General features: G+C 37.2%; 1 long non-coding RNA gene across 1 annotated transcript in view; it reads left to right on the top strand.

Annotated features, from left to right (window-relative positions):
* Positions 1-19,163, top strand: part of LOC141424026 (uncharacterized) — a 219,913-nt gene that overhangs the window by 60,748 nt on the left and 140,002 nt on the right. The window contains exons 2-3 of the long non-coding RNA XR_012448825.1: positions 3,591-3,681; positions 5,044-5,140. This is a non-coding gene — a long non-coding RNA (uncharacterized lncRNA). The remainder of the gene's footprint in view (positions 1-3,590; positions 3,682-5,043; positions 5,141-19,163) is intronic.

Below are 19,163 nucleotides of genomic sequence, written 5' to 3'. Positions count from 1 at the left end.
TCAGAATAATTTCTCATTGTGTTAGCATTATCCTAAAAGGTGATTTGGTTTTTAATACAGTCATTCATATACCATCATTCATTCAACAAATATGCTTTGTGGCAGAGACTGTCAGGAAATTCAAAGATGAGTATGACATTGTTCCTGTGTTTACAGGATTGGATTCTTATTAGACTGTGAACATCTTTGAGGGCAAACATGAAGGTAGTGTATAGCTACTTACTGTCTGCCCCTGGGTGAATATTTGAACGCATATTTTGGTCAACTTGGCAAATAGAGATTTTTTTTACCAAGTATAAGTTTAGGCATGATAGAACCATTGGTTCTGAAGTCAGAAGCCCTGGCTTTGAGTCTTAGCTTGAATAGACTAATATGACAATGGAAAATTTGTGTTCAGTTCCCAGTATTAGATTTGTCATCTTGAGGATAAAATAGTATTTGTCTTATGGGGTTGTATGAGTCTGAACTGGAAAATGCTTTCTGATATAAAGCACCATCTAGATGTTAATCATCTTCATATTCGACATTATAGTGCAGCATTTAAAGGGAAGTGGCCCTATTAGTAGTACAGCAGTATATCCTTTAGAGAACGGATAAATCAAGAGTGTTAGTCTTGGCAGGATGCCAGGTACCTAGCCAAGATGGAAGGCTGTATATAGATGGGCCTCTTCAAAGAGACTGGCAGTGCTTTGATTTGGCCATAGCCTAGCTCCTGTGTAGTAGTACCTGAAGGAACAGCATTGTGAATCCAACTGCATCAAGGTAAACTTGTTCCATGGCCAATTTATTGTCCCAGCAATCACTACTCAGACACAACTGAAATCCTGGTTGTGGTATTCTAACAATATTCAGAACTTTGTTGAGTGGGAGCTAAGACCTGGATTTTTTTTTTTTTATAAAAGGGTATCATGGAGGTTGTTAAAATATGTGAAAACAGAAGTAATTGAAATGAGGGGGAGCTTATACATAGTGGGCTAGATGACACGGATGACAATTATCCTGCTACTGCCACCAACAATTTCATGTTGATAGTTTAGCAAACATTCTCCATTATTTCTATTAATACGAGAATCTTGTAAAGCATTTATGTTAACTCTATTTTACAAATGAAAGGTTGTATTCAGATGCATTTGGTGATTTGTCTAGGGCCATATTGCGAGTAAATTGGCTCAGCTCTTGTGAATTCAGATCCACTGCTATTTATTCTGTAAAAGCCTGGATGCTGGGGTGTCGTGCAGAGTGGACCAGGTCAACAGAAATTATCCCTGGGAAGGCAACAATATTTGCTACAGGATCGTTTCTACAGTTTTGTTTGTTTTATCTTTTTCTCTTATGAACTGAAAACTCCTTGAGAGCAGCAAACACAGTCTTTTTCTTTTTAATTCTATACAACTCCAAGGGCAGTAGATATACCTAGTAAGCCTGGATAAGTAAGACTTAGCAATTATTAGTATTGTAATAAGTTTCCATTAAAACTTTGCAGTCCATTCACAGAGCTTGTTTGTGAACTGCTAGCTGTCCTTGCCTCTCTATCTCACATGCACAGAATTCATCACCAACCCCTTCTTATTTCCACACCCATGCTGCTCGGTTGCTCTCACAGCCAGCACAGCATGGTGGGCATCTTCAGGCAGGACAATTCCTGTGCATACCTCTTGTTTGCATGCTTCCCAAGATGATGAATGTTAGAAACAAGTATCTAGTGAGTAAAGTTTTTATATGTCCATAGTTGGCCTGAAAGCAGCCATCAATTAAGAAAGCGTTCAAACTCAACTCTTAATTTGCAATATAATTTATCACTTTTTTCTTCTTCTTCTCTCCATTTTTTTTTTTTTTTTTTTGTAATGAGGTTAAACTCAGGGCCTTGCACTTATCAGGCAAGTGCTCTACCACTTGAGCACAACACCAGCCCTTCATGTGTTGGTTATATTTGAGACAGGGTCTCACTTTATGCCCAGGCTTGCTTAGACTATGATCCTCCTAGTTGTGCTTCTCTGTGTAGCTGAGATTACAGAATGTGTACCATCAAGCTGAGGCATTGATTTAGATGGAGTCTCTCAAACTTTTTGCCCAGGATGACCTCCAACCATAATCCTCTCAATCTCTGCCTCCCAAGTAGTTAGGATTACAGGCTTGAGCCACAGCTCCTGGCCTCCATTCTTTAAAATTAAATTTTTGATTCAGTTTATTGAAAGAAGGGGAGATGGAAGGAAGAAGAAAATAGGCTGAAGTAGAATAAGTGCAGAAAAAATGTTAAATAAATGTTGAACTGTAATATTTTATTTGTATTCCAAATTAATTAGCATAAACCTCATCTTGAACAATTAGACTACAAACTTACTCAGAGTGGGAGCCTAGCTGAGACCTGAAAGTGAGTGTGAAGCTACTTCTGCCTCTCTTTGTCATGTTAAACTCTTTCTCTCAGGCCTGGTCATTTTAGAAAGCAGCAGGCAGGGGCTTTAAAGGGTGGGGTATAAAAATATGTTATATAGGATTCTGACTACAAAAGATCTCCACCTAGCAGTTCTCAATCAGAAGGTTATAACCAAAACACCTTGTGGGCATTTCAAAGTCTCAGGGCCCACTTGTCCGCCCCATATGAGATATGAGAATATCTGGGAGGTCAATGGGCATGTGAGATTTGAAATCTTTCTCATTGGTTCACTATTCTCTGCCTATCTTTGCTCTAAGAATAGCTGGTATAGTGATTAAGAACACAGTCTTTGAAGTCACACTGTGACTTTGGAAGAATTACATAACCTCTTTGAATATCTTGTTCTCTCAAAAATACGGCAGTGTGTAGGCTCACCAGTTAAATTTTGGTTAAACTGCACAAAATTCAAGAAACACTTAAATGCAAACTTTAAAAAATACAAAATTAAAGATATATTGGGCTAATTTGAGATCTCACTGGTAGTCTGATATTGTGTGCATAAAAGATAGGATGAAATACAATTAAGAAATCAAATATAAATGAATGAAATAAAGAATGTAAGCTATGAGCATTACCAAGAGCCAATAGTTTGTAGAGAGAATTTGTTAAAAAACTTTTGAAAGAGAGAAATGAGAAAGATATTTTGTAGCGTAATGATCATTTAAGCTTTTCAATAACAGTAGTTCAATGTTAGCAAGGGAAAGGCTTGATGGTCTTTTAGATGCTTCATCTTCAAGTATCTGAAAGATGCCTTGTCATTGGTGCTACACCCACACTAAAAGCATAGGCCTAGGACTTGAGGACATGGACACACCACCCAGAAGATGGTGGAGCCTTGGGAATAGCCTATCAGAGAGAAATGATGCTGGACACTTGGAAGATTCTTAATAAACTGAAAGGCAACTGGAAAAAAATAGATGTCTACCATTTCATGGGCTCTGTATGTTTATGATAGGCTCACAATAAAACTGTGTTGAATCTGGTAATGTACCTGACTCATGTATCCTTTCAAGCATGAACTAGAGCTTATACTGAGGTAAGGAACAAAAATATAAAGTTGCATGTTTATAGGATGATTTGAAAAGATTTGTGATTTTAGTAAAGTAATGTGTGAGTCAAATTTTAAGTTTCTGAGTTGATTTTTTTTCTATTACAGAACAGCTAATCAACCAACCAACTAACCACACTTAAAAGCCAGATGCTGTCTTAGGCTGCAAAGAAGCTGTTATCTGCTCTGAGATGATGAGGTAGGTAGTGGCAAGCTCTGGAAATTTGTTAGGATTCCGATGAGGATAGTGAAGAAAATGAAAACCATGTTAGATGAAAAATGAATGAAGGTTCAAATATTTGAAAGTCTGTCATATGTGAGAACAGAAGTTTTCTGTGTAGCTCTGAAGTCTAGAGACAAATTCACTGGGTAGAGATTGCAGTATGGGAGCCTCAGGTTTAAAACATCATATTATATGGGTTTTCAGGTATTTTGCCTCTGCAGGAGTAAATGAAGAAGGGAAAGAACGCACCTTATCATATGGTAGGTGGATTTTTCAATGATTAGCTCTAAATGTTAACCAATAGAAGCCATGCCATAGTTAAGAGAGTAGACTCTAGAGTTTGAATTCTATCCCTGTGAAGAACTAGCTACATGACTCAAGACACGTTGCTTAAATTCTCTGAGTGAATTTTCCCTAACTTTATAATGATATTTACCTTAAGATTCTTTTTGAGGAACTAATACATAGAGGATACCCAGAATAAGATGTAGTAATTCATAAGGACACATTCAATATTAGCTACTAATTACAATTTTTACCTTTCAGGAGGGTCAAAGTGGAGATTTCTGTGTGAAATGAGGGGATGGTCCGATTATTTCTAAAATGTCATCGATTTTTGTGTTTCAGTAGGGGTAGCATAGTGAGAAACATTCTTCTTTTTACCTATTTGGAGATCATTGAAAGGTAATATCAAGCTTCAGTTGTGGAATTATCTCCCACTCAGATTTTGAAATGTTATGCTTCATGTAGGAATGATTTCACATGCATTTCCAGGTCATTCAAAAGATGTGAGGGTGAACTGACTTTACTTTCTAGCAAATCCTTTGTCCATATTTCTGGTCACCTTTCATGTGAGACATTATCAGTGAGAAAAAGGGTAGCACACAATGTCCTTTTCTGCTTTTTTCCTAAGCATTGTACTAAGGCATGGAAGACACAGTCACATACTATGGGAGTTTTATTAGAACATGTTGAATAACAGTCTAAAATAGATAAATAAATCTGCCTACCTAACTACATAGCAATAAGTATTTATTGAACATGTATATTTGTTAAACATTGGAAATCACACTCATGAAAGTCCAAATAAAATACTATATAAAAAACCTGATCCAGATATGTCATTTTTCACTTCTGTGTAGCAAAGCACCTCCCAAATTAACATTTTTTTTGCGTGTTGGACTCAGCCAGGCAGTTCTCCTGGGTTTGGTTGTGGTCAGCTACACCTTTGCTGGATGGTTGTCCTACAGGTAGGTTGGAGATTAGGAGGAGTTATGGTGGTTAGATCACACAAATCTCATTTTTCCATCAGGCTAAACTGTGTTGTTTTCATTGCAGAGTGGAAGTTCAAGAGAAAGAACTGGAAGTATAAAGCCTCCAGAGCCTAGACTTGGAACTTGTATGCCATCCTTTTCATCAAAGATTGTGGCCCAAAGTAAGTTATAAGGCAAACTTAGATTCATGAGGTGAAGAAATAGACTCTACTCTTTATGAAAAGACTGAAAAATTAGTATTGTAAAGAGAATAAGTGATGGAGGCAGGCCAATAATCAGAGTCATCAGTGGAATCAATCTACTACAAGATAGAATCATCAAATGGATGAGAAATGCTAATATCACCTTATAGTAGAGTCAGAGACAATGTAAGAAAGGCATTTCAAGAGGGGAGAGCCATATCTAGTACATAAGCTTCCAAAGATAATGGAAAGATGGGTCAAACTTGGTTTCTGTCACTTCTCACCTTATATTTATTTATTTATTTTTCACTTAGGAAATATTCCCAACAGATGGCCAATAATCTGACAAATGTACAAACATTTCAAAACAGCAGATGATATCAATTATAAGATTTTAGTGTTCAGAATCATTTAACCGAAGGTACCACAGTAAATAGCCAGCAATGTGAGTAGTGTTCTAGAGATATGAAGGGACTTCTGTTTATAGACAAGGAGTTAAATTCTCATAGCAGCTCTGGAGAAGACTTTTTGAATTAATGGTTAATTTCAAACAAAGCATTTAATGTCACTACTTGAAATGTTTCAGTAATAATTCAAATGGTTTAATTCTAAGCCACTTATGATTAAATTTCAAATATGCTAAGGTATTATTAGACATTTATGGGAAAATCATTTTTACTCCTGCAAATTAAATGTTGTTCTTTGACAATTATTCAAGTTATGATGGGGGCTCTTGTTTCCTTTTAATTATACCCCAAACACTTATACACAGACAAAGCAGCAATATGATCCCTATTTCATTCTGGAACCATTACTACTGAAATGCAAAATATCTCAATCTCAAACCTTCTCCCCCTCCCCCTTGGTTTTCTTTTTAATCCCATAAAAGCATCTGTCTTTGATTTCAAGTGGAGTACCTGCTGTGCAGGATGCAATGCAAATCCAATTTGTGTGTAACAAAACCAAATGGGCTGAAATGAACTCTGCATTTTAAAGATGTTTTTGTTTAATCATTGCCATCACTCCTCTTTAATGAATGCATAATCAAGTTAAACTTCGGGCAAGAAATGCAATGGCTGTTCTTAAGACAGGGAAAGCAAATTCTTGCAATATTCCTCATTGCTGCTCTTCCTCCTATTCCTGTGTTGGCAGTGAGGAAATAAGAAAAATCTTCAAATGCATATTATGGCAAACTGCTGAGATCCATGGCATGAACAGTATCACTGCTCTTTTTTCCTGCTTCATTCTGAAAGAACTATAATTGATGTTTATAGTAGGGAGTGAGGTTGCAATTCCTGGATTCTTATTTCATTCTCCCCTTCTCTTTATCTCACAGAAGATAGGAGGTGTAATATGGCACTTCGGGAGCTTGCAGAGGAATTACCATGAGGCATGTCTATGCTGCATATAGCCAGCCTAAATATTAGTGTATAATTTCCTAAGTGATACTTTCATAATTCTGTATCTTGGAAGAAGAGATTCTCCTACCTCAAGGTGTCTCATGACTTTTGTACAGTCATCATGCTGTTCGGATAGATCAATTTCAAAGAAGGTACAGAGATGAGAGAATATTTTATAATGTAGATCCTTACAGGTTACCTAATTTACTCATTTCCGGGCAAGAAAGCCAAGCATGAAATGTGCATTGACTAGCATGGTGTTAGATGGTCGATGAGTGGGAGAGTCAGAGCTGGAAGACTGGTCTTGGGTCCTCAGTTTGTTCAAAGCAACACGAGAATACATTTGTTACTCAAAATGGAGATGGCAGACCTCAAAAAAAGGAAATACATTTGAGAAAAATCATTGGCTGTTAAATTGTCCACATGAGCTTTGTACTCAAGATGAGTGTGGGTGACAGTTGGGTATGGAAAAACCTATGTACCTCAAAATACTAGTTTCAAGCAAAAATCTAGGGTTTTATGAGGATGTCAGAAAGCAGGGCTTCTTTCTTCTTATTACTTTCAATGTATGGGTTCAGTTTTATTAGTAGCTGAGTGTCTACATGATGGGATCAGCAGAACTCTAACAGCTCGAACACCTGCCGTTACAAGAGAAATTCCAATAAGGCAAGTTATTTTAATGCGGTAAGGCATTGTCTTCAATTAAGGGGAAAATCCTCTGAAGCAGTATCACTGAATCAGCATCTGCCCTTTGCCCTGTAGTTTCAAAAGTTTCATCAATTCTTTTCTGATTAGGAACACGTCATTGGGAACAAGGTCATGTGATCGTACACAACTGTTGAGTTTTGGTGACTGGTTGAAAGGTTAAGGAAGACTGGGAAATGGCTCATGGCGCAAGTGTGTCAGATCCTGTCATGAGTGTTGTGAAAAGCAAGGATAGCTGAGAAAGCCCCTCAAAGCCACAAGCATGTATTTACAACTTGTGTGAGGGTGGCTGCCTGTGTATCACACAGCTTGGAGGGAGATAAAGATTTCATTCTCAGAGTTTCCTTGTCCTTAATCTGTATAGCTTGTCCTTTACATTTGTCTGAATAGAGTTGAATGTTGAGTCTTAATTTTTTCACGTGATGGGAAGAAAAATTATAATTAAATTATAATTAAACAAAGTTCTAGGAGATGCACCTTAACAGACTATTCTATACTGGGCAAATGATTTCATCTCATATCACAGCACCACCAACTTTCAAAATAATTGAGTCAAGGGAAATTTAAAGACACATGTATTCTTTTTTCACTGAAAGATTTCAGTTCTCATATTGTGCTAGCTAGTCAATGAGACCTCTTAACCCTTCAACCTTTTTCATTTTTACTGCTCTAAGGAAGACTTTTATTATTTTTTTAAATATTGGTGTATTCTGCACATGAGCCAGATGAAGTCAAACAGTTTATTATATTTAGATTTTTCTTTTGAAGAAGTTAAGGTCATCACATACTTTGCTTTAATATGGTGGGTCATTTCGAGCAGTGGACAATGAATGATCCAGGTATTTACAAATAAGATTCTCTAAGAGGTTATACTTGCCAATGACATTGCAGATGCAAATGTGATGACTACTAGAGGGTCATAATTACAATAATTTGCAAAGTTACCAGAACCAGAAACTTTTAAAGACCCTTTTTAGCATGTCTCCATCAAAATCCAAATATCTTTGTGCTCATAATTCAGTTGTTATCAACCTCCATGGCCACTGGATGTCCCCACTCTTCCTCAAATGCAGCAGTGGCATCATTTAACTGGCAGTTACAAAAACAATGTATTTTGCAAGAAACCTTTAGCAAGATCCTGCAAGAGTTCTGGGTGTGTTTAGCAGCTTGGCCTGTCCCTGGTAACAGCAGGATGGATTGGAAATGGGTGACTTAAGAGACCGAGTTGAGTTAGAGGAATTCTTTGGGTCACGTCATTTTGTATCATGGAATATTTACCTCCATAATTCTCTCCTATGCTCGATTTTTCTAAAAAGCTCTAAAAGGGAAGTAAGTCTGAAGATTACTGCTTTAAGTTACTGGAGGTGAAACAAGTCTGAATTGGAAAGAGTCAAGATGTGGGAGAATGAGAGGGCCACCTTTGCATAATATAGGGAAAGTTGCCTCATGGGAGCAAAGGATATAAAAACATATGATGTTCTTTAGCATGAGGAAGTCTGAATTTTAATCACTTATTTATTTTAGGCAGTTGTTTCTAAGCAGACAATACCAGTGCAGCAGCTGACTGAAACTTGATCTGAAGAGTAGTTAGAAGAGACCAGAATTTAAGTTTTATTTTTATTATTTACTTTCTCCATGACATTGAACTAACATGTATTGTGTTTCTGACTCAAGCACTTGTTTGTAATATAGGATAATCTGTTATCCTTAGATTTGTTTGCTTAAGTGATATTTTATATATGAAAAAGCCTAGGACCTAGTGGTTATAGGAAAAAAATATCAAATTAGTTCAGAATTTGGGAGACAATGAAAAGTTGTAAAGGATTTAAATTCTTCAAAAGACTTTGGTGTAGTTAAAAATGGAAAATAGAAGGATTTAGTATTGCTTATATTTTATTATCCACTCAGAGTTAATGAAAATTATTTGACTACTTCAGCTTCTTCTTTGCGAATGTCTGAACAGGAGAATTACACATAGCTAGTGAATGCCTCACCTAAAAATAGCCACAAAGATTTGGAAAGTGGAACCTTTTCAAAACAAAAGCACCATAGATGCTTAGTTAATTCTTAGAATTTATGGAGAAGGAAGGGGAGTGTAAATGAAACGAGTTTCTGTCTTGATGAGTAGCTGAAGCTCTGGGCAAAGTTAAAGCAAAGTGACCTTGTGCCATCAATCACAAGGCAAGTGTAGAAGTCAAGTTGAGGGAATACAGTGAGTAGAATTTATGACATTTGTTCTTCAAGGAGGATTTGAAGGATATGGAAAACTGAAGAATTCCTTTTCCGAATAGGTTTGATCAGGCTCTCAAATGAAGTCTCATTCCTCTAATTTCATTCTACAACTCCACTATTTTATTTCCACTTAGGGAAAACAATAAAACTCACTTGTAACTAAGGAGCAGTCCCTGCACATGGTTCCTGCTGGGAAAACAGCTCTGGAGCTCATCCACTGGGAGAGTATTTCTGTTCCCTCTCAGTGCTGACTACCCAGCCCCTAATTAGTATTTCTCAGAGGAGGAAGCTCACTTTACTTTTTGGCCATGTTTTTTCTACAACAGACTCAATTCCTCTAAATAGCTTAGCATAAATAAATAAATATCAAATAGTACTTCTGCTCAAGTAAAAACTAACTCAGGCCCTTTTTGAATGGAATGACTAGAAATGAGTCAAAGGCTCCTATTATGTTTACCTTGGTTGATTCTAAACTGCTGAGAGGTTTGGTAGTTGAAGAAGGTATTCAGTTAGGGTTCGAGGTCAAGATATAATTCTTGCAAATTGGTTTTGGCTAGCCAATCAAAAAGTTTTATTGACCATATTTTGTAAGCAGAAACCCATAGTGGAACTACACAAGACTGCATACAGTAAAGTACAGGCTCTGCTGCCTTTATGATCTTTGACCTAAGAGATAGACTTTTGGACACCTATTTCACTTATAAGTTAAGCACTTATACTCACTCAATAAATGCCAACGGAAAAAAATTACCCATTGAGAATAAAAACAATGTAGTTGAAACTGGTTTTCCAGTTTTGGTAATAATCTTGACTTTATCTAGCCAAACTGTCTCCCATGTCCCCATGTTGTCTCACTGTTTGTAGTTTGGCAGGTAGCTAAGCAAGTAAGGAAAGGGTAGGAATAGAACTGCCAAGAAAAATTGAAGAGGAATTCGATTTGGGCCCCATTTCTAGAGATTTTTATTCAGCAGGTCTATGGCAGAATCAAGAATATTTATTTTAAAAAATCTTTTAGTAGACACATAGAGGTATAATGTGACATTTGATACATGTACATGATATGTAATAACCAATGTGTATACAATGAGTAATTGGCACTACTAGCCCCTCAGGCATTTATCATTTCTTTGTGTTGGGAAGAATCTATATTTTAAATAAGTTTTCCTAGTGATTCATATTCACATGGTTATTGGACTAAACTTTGAGAAATGTTGGTGAATGATGCTAAGGTATTTGAATTCACAGGAGGAGACTTATTACAATGCTGTGAGGTAACAAAGCTTCACCTTCCTCCTAAGGGAAGAGAGGTGATAAGTGGCAGGGAAATTGGGGTAGAGGGAGGCAGAGAGGAAACTAAGTTGGTTAGATGTTTATAGTGTTCACTGCTATAATCACAGATTTTGGGAATATATGAAAAAATTTCTTCCATCATTACATAGATACCACTCATTGTCCACTTTGGTCTATGGACAACCACATGGTTTAGATGCTACAGAGGCCAAGCATGGGCTATAAGTTTGACTCTTGGCTTTGCCATTTATCAGCTGTGTGACCTAGCAAAGTTACTGAATCTCTGAGTGCCTCTGTTTCCTCATTTTCTAAAATGAGAATAATAATAGTTGAATATATGTGTTCAGTATGGTGCCTGTCTTAGTAAGTATTAGGGAAAGGTTGCCTGTTGTTACTCCTACCTCTCATTCAGTGCTTTTCTGGCAAGAAGTTGATAGGTGGTGCTAGAATATGAAGCAGTGAGATGGACTCACTCAGCATTAAAAAAAAAAAAACAAAACACACATAGAGCTTATGAGCCCTTAAGCGGTACCAAGGTATTCTGTGGATAGACCTTGTTACTTTAAGATATTTTTGAATGTGTCCATATGTGAACTTGTACATTTTCTGTTTTTGTTTTGTATTTTTTTTCTTTTTTTGCTTCTTGGGAAAACTTATGTGAAAAAATCCAGCATTGATATAAATGAATTAATGCACAGAACACTCATCCTTGGGTTTCAGGGGTCTCTGAGGTAAAATTTTGACTATTGGCATTTATAGATTGCAGGTTAAAATTTTTCCCCAAGTTTTCTAAGAGTCCTGAGACACCAAAAGGTTAAAAACCATCCTCAGATCATCTGTTGCTATGACCCCAGAGAAATGGTGTTCATCCAAGGGCAGTTTTATCTCCTCTTCCTCCTCTAGGAACATTTGACAATGTCCTGAGATAGTTTTGGTTATTACAACTAAGTTGTGCTATTGGTGTCTATTGGGTAGAGGTCAAGAATGCTGTAAAATACACTATAATACATAGGGCAGCCACCTCTAGCAAAGAATTATCCAGTCTAAAATGTCAGTAGTGTTGAGGTTGAGAAATTCTGCTGTAAATAACTGGAATGGGAAAAATATTGCCCACTGGGAATAAAAAAGATGCAGTTGAAATTAGTTTCCAAGTTTTTGAATAAGCTTGTTATCCAGACTGTTTCCCCATATCCACATGTTGTCTTCCTGTTTGTTACATTTGCAGAATCCCTGCAGCTTTGTGCCCTTCTTGGGAGATGTGGTAGAACCAAAGAAAAGTGAGATGGATACCCTCCTTTGCTTTTGGGCTGTTCCTTTAATAGTAGCCAGGGCTTCCTATCATTGCCATTGGCAATAATTATTTGTGGAGAGGCTCCCATCAACACTGTCTTGAGGTCTTCATAACTTGATGCTACAGTGGTATCCTCCTACTGTGCTGATTCTTACCACTTCTCATGGATCAGGCATTGGGGTCATTTAAAATGTAGATGTTTGATTAAGAGGCAGGCAAATTTAAATTTCTTTTTCTGTAGCATAGACTTTATCAGGGGAGACATTTCCTCACTTGGGTGATGGAGTCCGTATAATAATTAGCACTAATTGAGAGCCAGGTAGGCAGCTTAAGTAGAAAGGCTGACAACTAAATCACTCTTGGTGGTGACCTGGGGGACTAGTCTCACAGGTTCTCATTTAGTCACATGAGTAAGTAAAAGGGAGGCCAGAATTGAATAACATTAGGAAGTTAGTTTTTAGGAAGCATTACAATTGTTATAAGATATTACCAAATATTTATTTGGTACACACACATACACACACACACACACACACACACACACACACACACACCACACACACACACCCACACCCACACACACACACACATTTCTCTCAAGAGGAATTTGACCTCTACCTAATTATAGACAGAGATCATAGGGCTAGCAAGATTATTCTTTGAATAATATATAGGTCTGTCTGGTAGCCTGTGGACAAGATCACATGTGTCCCTGGAGTGTCTTTGTGTGACTCTCACTTGACTTTTCTTCAGTTTCTCTATTTTTAAAATGACCCAAAGCTTTATTGTTTCTTGTTCTGTGAAAACCCCTCCATACCCTTGGAGAACTACGTTTGGAAGTGAGGCCAACATCAGAGAGAGAGAGAGAGCTGTGAAATTTAAAGAGAAATCAGTTCATTAGCTTTCTAGACTTATATCTTAGTTTGTAGGGGAAACAGAATGGGTGTAAGAAAGTCCTTCCCGCTATGGAAAATAAGATGTGCATTGATCAGACTTTGACTTTGTCATATAGACCTAGGGAATAGATGTCAATCAAAGTTCACGGGATTTTGACAGGTTCTCTCTGATCTTTCTCATGAGAGTACAGAATAGCAAGTAGTTTGGATGGTATGAGGGTAAATTTTCAATAATTCAGGAAAAATGTGGCAGATGCCAAACCTATAAGTGTGCTGTGTTGTTCTTTGGATTTTTTCCCTAAGGAGAGAGAAGAAAGAATGATCTGGATTCTGGTTCCAGCTTTTTCACTCACTAGTTGAATAAAACTTTTCCCCTATGCCAAGAAGAAGGGATTGAACGAAATGACATTTAAGTTCCCATTCTGAATTGCTCTTGTAAACTCAGCTCTGATGTTTCAAATAGCACTAAATTCAATCTAAAGCAACATTCTATGACAGAAGTTTTTGTGACGAATAAAGTAATACTCCTGTGATCTGCAGCCCTGACATTCTTCCATCCTGAAAAACATTGCCAGTCAGATATTATTCTGGCCACTTTCATCATCAAACTTAATTTATTGCTGAGTTCTAAGCCTGAACATAAATGGATGTCATCCCAGACAATTGGGCACACCTTCTCCCTTTGCAAAACCAAGCCAGTGAAGTCAACCATCAGAAGTCTGTTTACACAAGAGCCCTGTCAACTTCATGTATTCCGTGTTCAGAGAAGAAATTCTTGGAGTAGAGATGCTAGCCACCCACGTTTGCTCTAACTACTAGTCTTGGTAGTCAAGAGACTTTAATCCATAGGGGTGTCCACTGTTTCTATTTTCTTGTTCCCACGAGTGCCTCCACAAGACCTGAGAGCACCTGGGTTACTCTGCTTTGGTTTGGTGTTTGTGTGTCAGAGTAGAGCACACAATGAAGAAATCCTCATAAATAGCAGATAAAGAGAAGGATCAGATCAGCCTAATAAAATGCAAATGTGGCCTCATGCTTTCAGTCTTCCTTCTTTCTCTTCTAATGCCTTAACCCCAATCTCCTCCTGATAATCACTCTTGTCCCCAAGCTGGTATCCTGAAATACACACAGTCAGAGGAGAAATATCACAGGAAGTCTGAACAGGACAGAGCTAAACCATTTGTGGCACTGGACACTGCAATGTTTGATAGCCATTATTCTATAAAAGTTAGGAATGATATGGGAGGGGAAATTTTGGTGGCAAGTTTGGGATGATAATGGCTAGAATGTGGAGAAAACTGTCAAAAGAAGCATCCAAGTGGATTATTTTAGGGTGGAATTTTTACATATGGTGCTCGCTTCAAATGGAAAAATAGTGAGCATTAGTTCTATGACTTTTCTAGCTCCAAGTATAATTTCTAGGTTACATTAAGCTTCCTATCCTGACATAAATGTCTCCAACATTTATCTTCTTTTTGTTTCTTGTGATCCGTTTACCCTACTTTTGATAGCCGTGTTCAGATTTTATTCTGGTAGACTGCTTTGTTCCAAGCTTTCTAGTCAATGATTTATTCCTACAGAGTCATCTCCATCTGTAGCTTTAGAGATAAGCTGTAAGACAGTGTCCTGGGTAATTAGAGAATGACATTGCTTCGGTCACAGTGATTGGTTCAGAAGAGATCACATGACCCACTGTCATCAATGAGATACAAGGAGGTACTCTGTGAAACTTCTGAGAAAAAAGCTCCATCTATTTTACTTTATGCAGTCATTTGGTGACCATGAAATCAGAGTAAAAATAATATGGAGGGGAATAGAGGAAGATAAAGGGAAAGGAGGCACTGGACTGTTCTGACCTTATAGTTAGCTTTCCATAACATCATATCAAGAGACCAAGACTGGTTTTATGGGCATATCTCCTGTGTAGTTGCATGAGGGCTCATGAACAGAAGGGCCAAATACTTGGTTTAAGGTTGTGCTATTAACATGTTGAAAATATTAATACATTTTATTTTGAACTTAGGTTTTTCAAGTGAGCACCAATAAACCAGTGGATTGTGCATGTAAACAGAGGAGTACCTGTGATAGGCATGTCTGCCATTCCTTGCCACACTATTTGCATACAGCATTCATGAGTATCTATGAGTACAGAGTTCCAGTGGACCCCACCATGTGTCCAGATTTAGTGACACAAAGTGAGTAGAAAGAAAACCTGATATGTACACGACTGAGTAAGTGGGTGCTGACAGCCCAAAGAACCAGGATTTCCTTCTCAATCAGAATTTGCTTTAAATGCAGAAAAAAGACAATAGCATTCTAAGAAACTCAACCAAAGAACCCTGTTAGCAGTCTTTCTTGTATGTTATTTCCTTTTATTAGTCAACCATTTTCACTAAAAACAATGACATAGAAGGACAAAGAAAGGAAGGATAACCCATAGTTGCTGTACCTTGTTGTCAATAAATCTAAGAGTGTTGGTAGAATGGGCATTATCAAGAATGAAATAGAAAGCTCACCTAGGTTTTACAGGGTTTCAACTCTTTTGGTAAGAATAACACATATATGTACAGATGCACATATGAACTAATTTGTTGTTCTCTATGCAGTACTCTTATATTTGCATTTAAAGGTGTCCTTGCATGATATAGAGATCAGTGGTAAAATTCATTGAAATAATTCAAAATTTTAATTTAAATAAAAAAAAGAAATAAAAGTGAAAACAGGAACCCCACCCAAAAAACCCCCCACAAACAACAAAACCACTATCACAAATCAGAAAGCTACCACAGAAGAAGGAAAATAAAAACCCACATATCATTAGTGATACTTTCCCCCTGCCTTTTGAACTAGGTGAACCACAGTGTTAATCTCACTTGATTCTACAAATTATATAGCCATCCCTAGGAAGGGCTTGTATTAGTTTGCTAGGAATGTCATAAGAAAATAAATGCCACACACCTGGAGGCTGGGAGGTGCAAGATGAGGGTGCTGGCCTGGGTAGTTTCCTCTGGGGCCTCTTTCCTTGGCTTCCTTTTTGCTTGTGGCTCCTCTGTGCATACATGCCCCTGATTTCTCTTTGTGTGTGATAAAATTTCCTCTTACCTATGGATAGTAGTCAGATTGGATTGGATCCACTGGTATGATCTCATTTAACCTTAAGTCTTTAAAAGGCCATTCTGAGGTACTGGTTTAGGGACTCAACATACTACAGTCTCCCCTTATCCCCAGAGGATGTGTTCCAAGACTCCAGTGAGTGTCTGAAACCATGCATAGTATTAAATTCTATAATTTAATGCCTTTTTCCATTTTAATTAGGCACCTATTTTTCACTGGGTGTATAAGTTTTGCAATTTGAGGTGAAACAGTAAAATTAATTTGATTTTTTCTCCTTCTCCTCGATGTCATGGACAGAAGACTCCTTCTTACTATTGATATTAGCAACTTCAGCATACAACAGTTTTTCTCTTTAAATCAAAACTTTCACGTGTTCATCTAAAGGAACTTCTTTATGGTATTTTTTTTCTCATATCCAAACTGCCAGCATCACTACTTTTGCGTTTTGGGTCATTTCAAATAAAACAAAGATCACTTGAAAACAAGTACTGTGATGCTGTAATAGCTGAACTGACACCTGAGGTGGGTACTATGTGACTAATAGGCAGGTAGCAAATATAGAATGGATACGCTGGATACGCCCTTGGTGGGGTAGAATGGGATGGTGCAAGATTTCATCATTTATCTCAAAATTGCAGCTAACTTAAAACTTATGAATTGTCTACTTCTGTGATTTTTTTCATTTAAAAATTTTAGACCATGGTGGAGCCATGGGAAGTGACACTATGGATAAAGGAAGAACACTATGTAAATTTTAAGGGGTGGGATGCAATTTGACCTACAATGGTACTTTCCAATGGTATGAGTCAATAAATTCCTTTTCTCTTTATGTTATGTTAAGTTGGTTGGAGGTTTTTTGTCACCTAGAACATGAAAGAGTCTAAGACAGCTTCCCAGTGCATATTCTCAATATCTACTCAGTATTCTGCTCCCAGTGGACAGAATATTTTTAATGCTCTTAAGTAAATTGAAAATGAAAGGAAAGAGACAGCTAAAGTCATGAAATGGAATCAGATGCTTGAGAAAACGTGTCTTTACACTTCATCTATGAAACATAGAAAATATTAGTGCTAATGGAGATCAGGTACCAGCGCCTTCATTTCCACAGCTAATAGGATGAAGACTTGGAGAAGACAAATTAAATCCATATAATGTGGGAAGCAAATATGAGAACCCACAGCCTCTGACAGCTGCATCAGAATTCTTTCCACCCTGCTTCATGCTACTTACCTCAATTTTCCACAGTACAGAGATAAAGGGCATAATTTGGACCCTTAGATTGGTTCACCTGTTTGATAAATACTCATCTCTCAGGGTGCCTTTATGTATTTTTTAAACAAATGATCATTTGAATAAAATATACAACAATATATCAAGATGCCTAACTATGTTCTAGTTAGCAAAAAAGTTCCTTAGAGAAGTTCTTTCTCATTTAAACATATGTTTAAAAATTGAAGCAATACAAATAAATGCATTTCTCATTCAGGAAAAATCACAAATGCTACAATTTAAACTGATATCTTTGTAGAGGTGACTTCAATTACAGTATGTATCAGGTAATCAATAATTACAGAAGGTAACCTCTCTAAGGCAATAATGGACCTCAGGATTGGGATTTGAAATTTAGAACACCCTCCAACCTTCCCTTGAATTTAGTTCTACATGCAGGTCATAGAATCTGGTCTCAAGAAACAACACTATTCTACTTGCACAGTTTTGTAAGGAGGAATCACGTACAGGGTAGATGGATATTTTTTATTTATTGAATATTCTCAGCATTTCTCATTGGTGTCTCTAAGCAGCAGAACTAAGATCAATAGGAAGGCATAACGTTGCAAGATGGGAATGAAAAATGAGATTAAGAGTAATGCCTATAAAAATGCAAAGATAGCTGCTTGAAAGACAGACTGCATGACCCAGGCTCTCTTAAGTTCTCCTTTCTTCTTGCATGACAACACCAATGCTGGGTCCCTTGGAAATGGCTGTTTTCAAAGTGTGGAGAAATATAAGGCACCATGGAGATAGAGGCAGTGGCAGGTAGCATGAATCTCCAAGGAAAATGACCAGTACCCCAGAGATGAGGTATTTGTTGCTGCCCTAAATACACCCGACTGCAAAGTAATGTGGCTCTGTTTGAGGTATTTATTATTTTCCACAAATATACCAATATATTAAAATGAATGTTTTCAATCAAAATTGTCACCTCGACAATACAGGTATTGCAACACATCACTTAAAACACTTTGGGGATTGCTGTATTCTCTTAATATATTCAGAGCTAATGAGTGTTTGTCTGTTGGGTTTCAGAAATTGCCAGAAGCCAGCAAGTGCCAGCTTTGGTGGATAAAGTCATAATTTAAGTGAATGTTTTCCTTTTCTCTCTTCCTTTCCCCCTTTTTTTCTCTCTGTCTCCCCCCTTCCTTCACTAATGTTACAGTCTACACTAAGATCTTTGTAGCTGTGACTTCAATTACAGAATGTATGACACAATCAGTAATTACAGAGGGCAACTTCTCTAAGGCAGAAGTGTCACTCAGTCCTCCCTCTCTCTCTGCTTCCCTTCCCGTCTTTCTCTTTATCCTTCCTTTTCTTTATTCCTTCCTTCCTCCCTCCCTTCCTTCTTTCCACTGTTAGTAACCAAAATGGAGATTCAGATATAAATATAGAATCAATTTTATTACATGGTTAATAAAATGATGCTGATAGCTTAAGAGAGAGTTTGAACAATTATAACATCATAAATAGAGTCTCTTCCCAACAGAACTGTTTTGGTGACTCCAGTATTCAAGTACATTCGGTTGTTTGTAACATACACACACACACACACACACACACACACACACACATACACACACACATACACACACACATGTTTGAAAACACACTCACACAGAACTTGTATATGGGTCATAGTACTTACAAGTATCTTAGTTGTGTAAAAAATGTAATTTTGTTTTATATAGTTAAACTAAACAGACTTTCAGAGATACCATTGTTCCAAGGCTATAAACAACACAACCTAGTCAATTCTGGAATTTCTGTTTTTAGCCTAATCTCCATCAAGTCATAAATTT

Source organism: Castor canadensis, chromosome 6, assembly GCF_047511655.1.
Source record: "Castor canadensis chromosome 6, mCasCan1.hap1v2, whole genome shotgun sequence".
NCBI classification, from domain to species: domain Eukaryota; kingdom Metazoa; phylum Chordata; class Mammalia; order Rodentia; family Castoridae; genus Castor; species Castor canadensis.
This window is presented reverse-complemented; position numbering and strand designations above follow the sequence as displayed.